General features: G+C 28.6%; 1 long non-coding RNA gene and 1 pseudogene across 1 annotated transcript; one reads left to right on the top strand and one right to left on the bottom strand.

The window, feature by feature from the left end:
- Positions 1–1543: 1543 nt before the first annotated feature.
- On the top strand, positions 1544–2314 carry LOC107916057 (uncharacterized). Its single transcript, XR_001689364.2, has 2 exons — positions 1544–1895; positions 1977–2314. It is a non-coding gene; the product is annotated as an uncharacterized lncRNA (long non-coding RNA).
- Positions 2315–7070: 4756 nt separating this feature from the next.
- On the bottom strand, positions 7071–8596 carry LOC107916090 (cytochrome P450 83B1-like; annotated as a pseudogene).
- Between the last annotated feature and the right edge of the window lie 664 nt (positions 8597–9260).

Raw genomic sequence — 9260 nt, forward strand, 5'->3', positions numbered from 1 at the left:
AGAAGCTGGAGGAGAGAGAAAATCAAGTTAAAGATTGAAATCAATAGCACAAGGTAAGAACATCAAGATTTCAATATATTTTTAAGTTTGTTATTGTTGAAAAATCATGAAAATGATGTTACAGTATAGTTTTATTAATTAAAGTCTTATGTTCTTGATATATTAGTGAAGGGAAATAAGTGAAAGTGATGGGAAATATTATAGAGAAAGGGAATAAGGGAGTTATAAACTTAGTAATCAACATCTTGCACTAAAATAGTTTTGGACAGCAGCAGTAGGTTAACTTTGAAAAATCCCCATAAATTGTGGAAATCAAATTAGAGGATTAAAAAAATATCAAATTAAATCTTATTAAGTCTAGTTTCTCATAGAAGAAACGGTGTAAGTAATGGAATTGTAAATCATAAGATATAATAAATTTTGTGAGACAAGGTCAGAATGAATTCGGGTTCCCCTGTTCTGACTTTGGAAAATCATAAAAAATTTAATAAAAATAATTAGATGCTTAAATTTATATGTTTAAAATTATTAATGAGTCTATTTTCAATAGAAACAAACGGGAATATCATCCAAATTCTGTACAAAGAGATAATTAATTTTTAGTGAAGAGGGGTCGGAACTGTCAAACAGTGAAATAGGGGAAACTTTAAAGAATAAACTATACTTATTGGCTGAACCAAAAATTCTGAAAATTTTATGGTAAGAAGATATGTGAGTCTAGTTTCATAGGAATTTAGCATATCTTAATTCAAATTTCCGTAGCTCAAGATATAAATAATTTAGTGACTATGACTCAAGTGGACAACTTTAAATTAATATATATATAAATGGTGGAATTATAGATAATGTTACATATAAGCATATTATACATTAAGGATGTGGAATGGAGAGGAGGAGGAGGAAAATAAATGATTATTCAACTAGCATGAGTTTTCATTAAAAATGGCCAATTTGCATGTTTTAGGCTCAAGGACTAAATTGAATAAAAGTAATATTTTAAGGGTAAATTGGTAAAAATGTCAAAAACTGACCAAATTGCATGAAATGAATTGTTTTATTATTTAAATTAATAAATTGAATGAAATATTAATTTAGATCAAGATTGGGTGGAAATTCGAGAAAAATAGAAAATTACCAAAATGTCCTTGAATTTTGGTATTTCTACAATTTAGTCTGGTAAGTTCGTGTAACTTGAATTATATTCTTAAATGTTTGAAATGTATGTTATTGATGTGAATATGATTTGAATGTTCATTGTATGAAAATTGATGAAACATTGATATATTTGATAAAAAAGGGAAATAATGCATTGAATGATGTATGAATGTTTATCACACTATCCATTAATTCTATCGGTAATTTTTGGTGTTTTGATTCTGGTTATAATGGCATGTATGAGTTAAATTGGCCAACGTTAGCTCATTAATGTTTTCATTTTGATTGATTTTAATTATGAATGCTTGATGAAATGAAATGTCTGTAAATTAATTTGTAAACTCCAGTAATGCTCTATAACCTTATTCTGGAGATGGATACGAGTTAGGGGTGTTAAAGTTTTAATATTTCAGCATGCAATGCAAGCGGTTGATATCCCTCTTCTAGAGCATTAAGTGGGTTTTGAGAAAGATTTTTAGGGTTTGTTCATCTGATGTTATTGGTCATTCCTCACATTACATACATATGAATTTTGTTGCATGCATCCATATCTGACTCTTGACAGTGCAAACATTTGATAGTCCAATGAATTTTGTACTACCATCACCCTTTTTTTTTGTTAAGCGTACTTAGGTTCTGTGGTTGCAATAGCTGTCGGGATGGTACATAACATGGCTATTACTAAAGATGGAGCATTATTTTATTGGGTTTCCTCAGATCCTCATCTTAGATGCCAACAGGTTCTATTCCATTGTCTTTGTTGATTTCAACTTCCCCTGGAGTGAAGCTTTTATTTACTTCATTTGGATGAATTTGTACAGCTATATTCCCTTTGTGAGAAAACAATCGTAAGCATTTCTTCTGGTAAGTACTGGGCTACAACTGCTACTGCTAGTGCTATAGGTGATGTTTACATGTGGGATGGCAAGAAAAGTATGGAAAAACCACCTGTTGCAACTCGGTTACACCGAGTTAAGGGAAAAAAGATCCTTTAAAGAGTTGATTTTGAGAGTTAGTCATGAGAGAATGTAACTTGTAAACAATTTTCTAATATAGGATGTAACTTGTAAACAGAACTTATGTAATTCTAATGTAATTCTAATATAGAATGTAAACAATTTTCTTATGTAATTCTAATATAGAATGTAACTTGTTTTAATTTTCTTAATTTAAATTCATTAATTTTTATATTTAGCTTTAAAGTTAAAATTTTAATAGAAATTTTAATTTAATATTTTTTATCCTTACAAGTATATAGTTTAAATTTTAAATTTAAAAATAAAACACAATATAATATTTATGATAGAAATAAATATTATTTAATTAAAATATTTTTTTAAGTCATGTTTTTAGCGGCGTTTGTGGGAAAAGCGCCGCTAAAGTTCTTGGTCTTCAGCGGCGTTTGTGGGAAAAGCGCCGCTAAAGGTCCTGGTCTTTAGCAGCGTTTTCGGGAAAAGCGCCGCTAAAGGTCCTGGTCTTTAACGGCGTTTTTTCTAAAAACGCCGCTAAAGTTAGCGACGCGTTCTTTAGCGGCGTTTTTTCAGGCGCTTCTTAAAGCTCCGCTAAAGGTATAAAAAAGCGTCGCTAAAAGCCTATTTTAGTGTAGTGCGTAAAGAATTCACGTCAACAAAGGAGCAGGGTAAAGGTCCAACCAAAAGTAACAAGCCGACCAGCGGAAAAATCAAAGGCAACCGCAGTACAAATCAGCCAAAACAGCAAAAACATAACAGAAATCAAGAGACAAACAGCCATAGAAACCACAGATTAAAGAAAACAATCACAACCGCCACATGAACACGCATTGTCGTTCAACAAAAGTTTCCGCCAAAGCATTCGAGAAGTAGACTTAATAAGTGTAGCTATTCGTCCAAGTTTAAAGATGCCCAAAAATTAAGAGGGTTTGAGCAAAACATTAAACCTAAAAAATAGGTATAAAAAAAGATTAGTTCCATTTAAAATATTGGTCGAGTTCAGATTCTAATATTCAAAGCTTGAGTTTAGTCCAACTCAGTTTGTTCTCTAAGTTTATATTATATTATATTATGTTATTTTTATATTAAGCTCATGTGGGTTGATTGTATGTACTACTTTAAATATTATGAGCACTAAATAATTTATTATAATGTTATAAAAGATTTTTTTTAAAAACAGTCTTAAAATTTACAATTAATTATTTATATAACTAGTTTTGTATAATGTGCAATGCACATATTGTTATTATATTTCATAAAATTATTATTTAAATAATAATATATTAATTAAATATGTTAATAAAATACTATTTAAAAGATATAAATAACTTAAAAAATACTTAAGCTTAACGTATATAATAATATTTAAAACAAAAAAATAAAAAAATGTAAGCAAATAATTTATTTATATATATAATAATTTTTGTTCCCTTCAACATTGTAAATGTCTCGCATGACAAATTAAATTTGGAAAATATTGTTACAACATTAATAAAAAGTAGCATTCTAAAACAATTTATTTTTGTATAATTTAACTTAAATCAAAATTTATATAGTAAGAGATACATATTTTTAAAAATAGTCATGAAAAAGGTCATTATATATTATATAATTTTCTTACCGATACGATAAATGAATTTATTGCGTGTATAAATTATTTAGAATATAATACATGTGAATAATACAAATAAAATGAGCAAATAAGTATGTTAAAGAATGAAATTTTAAATATGGTAAAATTATATTAAATTAGGAATTGTTCTACTTGCTATGAAGCGTCAATCAGAAAATTTTAAAAATAATTTTTTTTCACGTTAAAAGCTAAAAAAAATTTTAAACTCTTTCTAACTTTGGATCCTAGGCGACTGCACTCTTAAACTACCCTATGCGAAGCTTGATTATAAGTTAGGTCAGCAAGAGAATAGATATATAATGTATGAAATAAATAAGTATATTAATATAAATATTATAATAAGTAAAAATAAGAGTTGAATTTTGTATTAATTGTAATTGATTACACGCATTCACATTTAGACGAAATAATATTTTAGTGAAATCATATTTATTTAAATTAAAAAGTATTCATAACATTAAAAACTAATATTAATATCATACAACAAAACTAATTGTTAAAAAGGAATAAATAACATAATATTACTAAAATTATTTGATTTTTAAACTAGTTTCGGTTTCTTTTTATGCATTTATAATTGAATTTATATTTATGAATTTTTTAAATATTTTTAAAAAATATATAAATAGATAATAAAATAATTTTAGTAAAAAATTATAAGCAATGTCATTATTAAGTTTGAATTGATATTAAAGAAAATATATATGCAATATCAATAAAAAATTGCCATGTGGGTTCGAGTCGCGCTAATTGCGTTGGTTGTTTGGGCTTTGTCATGTTATTGTAATTCACAAAAAAAAAAGGTTGTTCATGTCAGTTTGGAGTCTAATACTATGTAATATAATATATGTATATGATATAATATTAGAGCTGATCATGGGTCGGGCTGGATCAATGCAAAAAATCATGTCCATTTTCTAGGCCCGATCCCAGTCTACCTCGCCTGTATTAATTTTTTTAGATTTTTTTATATAAAAATAAATATAAAAAATAATACATTAAATAGATAAAAACATTAAAATAATATTTCCCAACAAATTGAAAATACGTATACAAAATCTTTATACTTAAATAACACTAATACAGTTGCAACTCAACAAGCAAAATTATCAATAAAACAAGAGTTATACGATATCCAAAGTTTATCTTTTTACAAAGCAACAAACATTATTTTTGAAAATATTTGTGTTGTTTTATATTTTGATAAACCTTAAAAGTTACATACACATAATGAAAATTATAATATTTAAACCCAAAACATCATGATTTTCGATATTTCGACTTACAACTTTAACCAAATCCACATTTGATCTTTATATCAAAATTTTGGCTTAATAACAATTTTGGCCACTAACATTTACATGTTTTGTCAAAATGACCTTAATTGTATTTTTTAGTCTTTTTTGGTCTTCAATCTTTATTTTTTTTAAATTGTTTTTTTAACAGATTCAATGAAACTACCGTTAAAAAAGTTAATGGGATGATGTGAAATTTCATAAAATAATAAAATAAATAATTACATGTAAATAAAATAAAATAAATAATTCATGAAGTTAAAAAAAACTCTTAATTTAAAGAAAATCAATGTAATTATCTAAAACAAGTTTTAAAATGAATGCACATATTCAGTATGTTTGATTAGATTTATTAATTATCTTTTCAAGACCTCTCAGTAAATAAACACATGCATTATGAAACACTTTTAAATAATTAAGTTTATTTTCTTTAAATTAAGAGTTGTTATTATTATTTTAATTTCATGTATGATTTATTTATTTTATTATTTTTCACATGTAATTATCTATTGAGTTACCTAAGTAATAAATTACATCTAATCAAAAATATTACACTTATGAAATTCCACATCATCCCGTAAACTTTTTTAACGGTACTTTCATCAAATATTTTTAAAAAATAATTTAAAAAGAAAAGAATAAAGGTTGATTGCAAAAAAAACTCAAAAATACAATTAAGGCCATTTGATGAAATATATAAACGTTAATGGCCAAATTTATTATTAAACTTAAAATTTTTATAAATTTATATTACATAATTTTTTTAATCAGAATCTAATTTGGTTTAAGAGATAATTGTAAAGCCAATATTAAAGCTGAGAATCACCGGCGAAGCCAAAATTATTTTTAGGGGATTGGAAATTAAATTTTAAATTTTATAATAATAAAAGTATAATTTTATTATTTGAATAGTTTATATTTTATAATTTTTAAAAAATTAAATTAAATTATTATTATTTTCAGAAAGTATCAAAATGTAAGTTTATTTTTACCAATTTAAATTTTTAAAAAATTTAAAGAAAGAATAAAAATCTTTCCATTTTAGGCATGGGAGCCCCCTGGCTACACCCAAATTCAGTAGCTTAAGGGTCCCTTGCAGACAATGGTATAGTACCAATCAGGAGAAACGACGTGATTTCTTTTTGTTTAGATGGTATAGTAATTCATTCGTTTCCAATTTCGAATGGATGCTGTTTTACTTTAGTAGATAATAGATTTAAAACCCTAGTAGTCGTGCTCAGTAGTCCTCTTTGTTTTTATTTTATTTTATTTCTTTCCCTTCTTCTTTTCAATTGAAAACCTTTAGTTGCTGTACTCAATAGCCAACGATATCGTTTACGGTGACCTTTCGTGTCGATTTCGACACCAAAGAAGAGATTTCCTCCTTCACATTGACTTTTACTATTTAAATCTCCTAGTAGTCGGCTTCAAATCTTCTAAAACAATAACTAAAACTTCGAACTACACTTTCTATAATGGTTTTTTTTTAGAAAATATCACCAGTGCTGATCGACACGACAACACCTTACAAAATTTTTTTTTTTAAAATTTTAGCGAGTGCCGCCTAACATACCGGTGACATCCAAAAAATTTTTTTAAAAAATGTTTTCTCTATTAAATTTTTTATAAAATAAAGGCTGATGCTGCCTAGTAAAGTGACGGAATTCAAAATTTTTATTATTATTAAAAAGTTGTTGATAGAGTCATCATTAGGGGCGGTGTTGCTAGTGTGTCAGGAGCGCTGACAGACACTATGGGAAACGAATCATTTTCATACATAAGTTTTGACTTGGATCATTTTCGTAAATAATTAATTATTTTAGGCCTATTGGGTGAAAAAGCCTCAATTATAATTCTAATTTTCATGTTTCATATCAAAATCGATAACACTCTCCTTCCTTTCTTCGTGTATTCAATTTATACGGTAGCTTGACAAAGAAAGGGAATGCACTTGTGTACCCTCATTTACAAGTGACTCCACTAAACTGAAATTTGAATTCAGACGTAGCAGATTCATTAAACATGCATGGTGTTACTAACACCTTTGATAAGCGTTTTAGGATATGGTTGAAACAGTACAAGGTGCGAGGTAGAGCAATTAAGCAGCAAATAAGTCACTATAACGATACATCGATTAATCATAAATCTTTCTAGCCATAAGGATAAGATCATTTTTTTTAGCACAGCAAGACCAGGTACGGCATCAAAGTCCAAATCTTCTTTATTCATCCCAGTTGGCATTTCCCAATCAAACTTGTAAAGATGATTAGCAATGACAAGCTCCACTTCTGCAACTCCTATACGCATTCCTGGGCAAACCCTTCTACCCGCACCAAACGGTAAGAACTCAAAGTTCAGTCCTTTGTAGTCAATGGAGTTGCCAAGGAACCTTTCAGGGCAAAACTCTTCTGGGTTTTACAAATCCTTTTTTCCCAACCAAATCCCTTACTTCCGCTTGAGTTTTCTTTAAACATTCTGGGTTTTTCATCAAGGCACTCATGACCCAAATCACAGTGGCTGCGGCTGTGTCAGTTCCAGCAATAAACACGTTCTGCATAACAAAGAAAGTAAAAGAAAAAAAAAAGCCATGGTTATGTTATATATTTGCATAAAGTGTGAAGCTAATGATAAAAAAAAAAAAGTGAAGATGAGATGACCATAAGAATAGCTTTTATATGATCTATGGTAAGATCAAATGGAAAATCACGATCCATCCTTATTCGTGGTAACACGTCAATTAGGTCTTCTTTCTGTGGTATTAGCTATTCGGATCAAGATGTTCATCAATGAGTTGCAGGTAGAAGGTATCAAGTTCTTTGAAAGCTTTTTCAAGACGAGTGAGAAACCCAGTGAATCTATCCACCCAACCCATGAAAGGAAAATAGTCAGAGAAACTAAAGCATGACAACATGGCTTCAGTTTCTTTGAGCAGCTCATGGAACCTGCTTCTTTCAGCTCCATCATCATACCTCTTTCCGAAACCTATTCTGCAAATTATTGAACTTGAAAGGCACATCATTGCCTCACTCAAGTTGACAGGATTAGAATCAACCGATAATTGGCTTATTTTTTCAACCAGGCGACCGATTTGGTCTTCTCGGATGGGACGATACTTTTGCACTCTGCTAAAGAGATGTACAACACAAAGTTTCCTCATCTCCTTCAAATAGTCCGTGTATGGTGAAAAAGCCAAATCCAAGGCGTTGTAAGATAATCTCATAGCATCACGTAGACTAGGCCTGCTGCAAAAGTCGAGGTCATGGGTTTTCAAAACCGCTTCAGCCATTTTTGCTGAAGAAACTACAAGGGTTGGCTTAAATCCAAATCGCAAGGACATAAGAGGACCATAGTTTTGAGAGGGTTTCCAAAGGAAAATATGAGGGAGGAGTGAGTTATCAAGCATCAGCATACGTAAGTGACCAATGAAGGGAAGACCTGGAGGGCCTGGGGGGAGATGATTAAAATTGCCATTGTTGCTAATGCTCTGTTTTAGCAGAATTATGAAGAGAAAGAAGGGGAGACCTAGAAGAAATATCATGAATAGTGTAATTGCCATTCTGTTCCACCAATCTGCGTGAAACTTGAGGGAAAGATTTACAATTAGATGAGCATGTATTTAACATGCAGTTCTCTATTCTGCATGAAGTTGACATTGTGCGACTCTTTCGGTGTTCATGGGCTTTGCTTAAGTGGTGGAGTAGATATCTTTTTTACTAATACTAATTCCTTTAATAAGTTTGATGTGATTAATCAATCGATAATTAATTTAATTAAAATATTTTTTTATATAAAAAAGCAACAAATATTAATATTTTTATTTTTCATATATTTTAATAAAATAATACTATGACAAAATTTAAGCTTAAAGTACATGAGTTTTAACTTTTAAACATAAATGCTATAATCTAGTTATTTATTTATATACGTACTATTATAAAACATTTGATTGAATTTTAATATCATTTGATTTATTGACGTCAACTAAACATTAAGAAAATCAAAATTAAATTATAATAAACATATCAAATAAACGTAAAAATGTTATCTACTACAAAAAAAATTAAAAAATTAAAAAATCACCATGTAAGCAAAAAGATGAAGGCAGCTGGTTTGTCGGGTGATGATTGTATAAAATTGGGATAACAGGTCATTTGTGGTTTTTTTAATAATTTAATATTTTTTTAATATTTTCATCTTGAAAAAAAA

This window comes from Gossypium hirsutum, chromosome D10 (genome assembly GCF_007990345.1).
Source record: "Gossypium hirsutum isolate 1008001.06 chromosome D10, Gossypium_hirsutum_v2.1, whole genome shotgun sequence".
Classification (NCBI taxonomy): domain Eukaryota; kingdom Viridiplantae; phylum Streptophyta; class Magnoliopsida; order Malvales; family Malvaceae; genus Gossypium; species Gossypium hirsutum.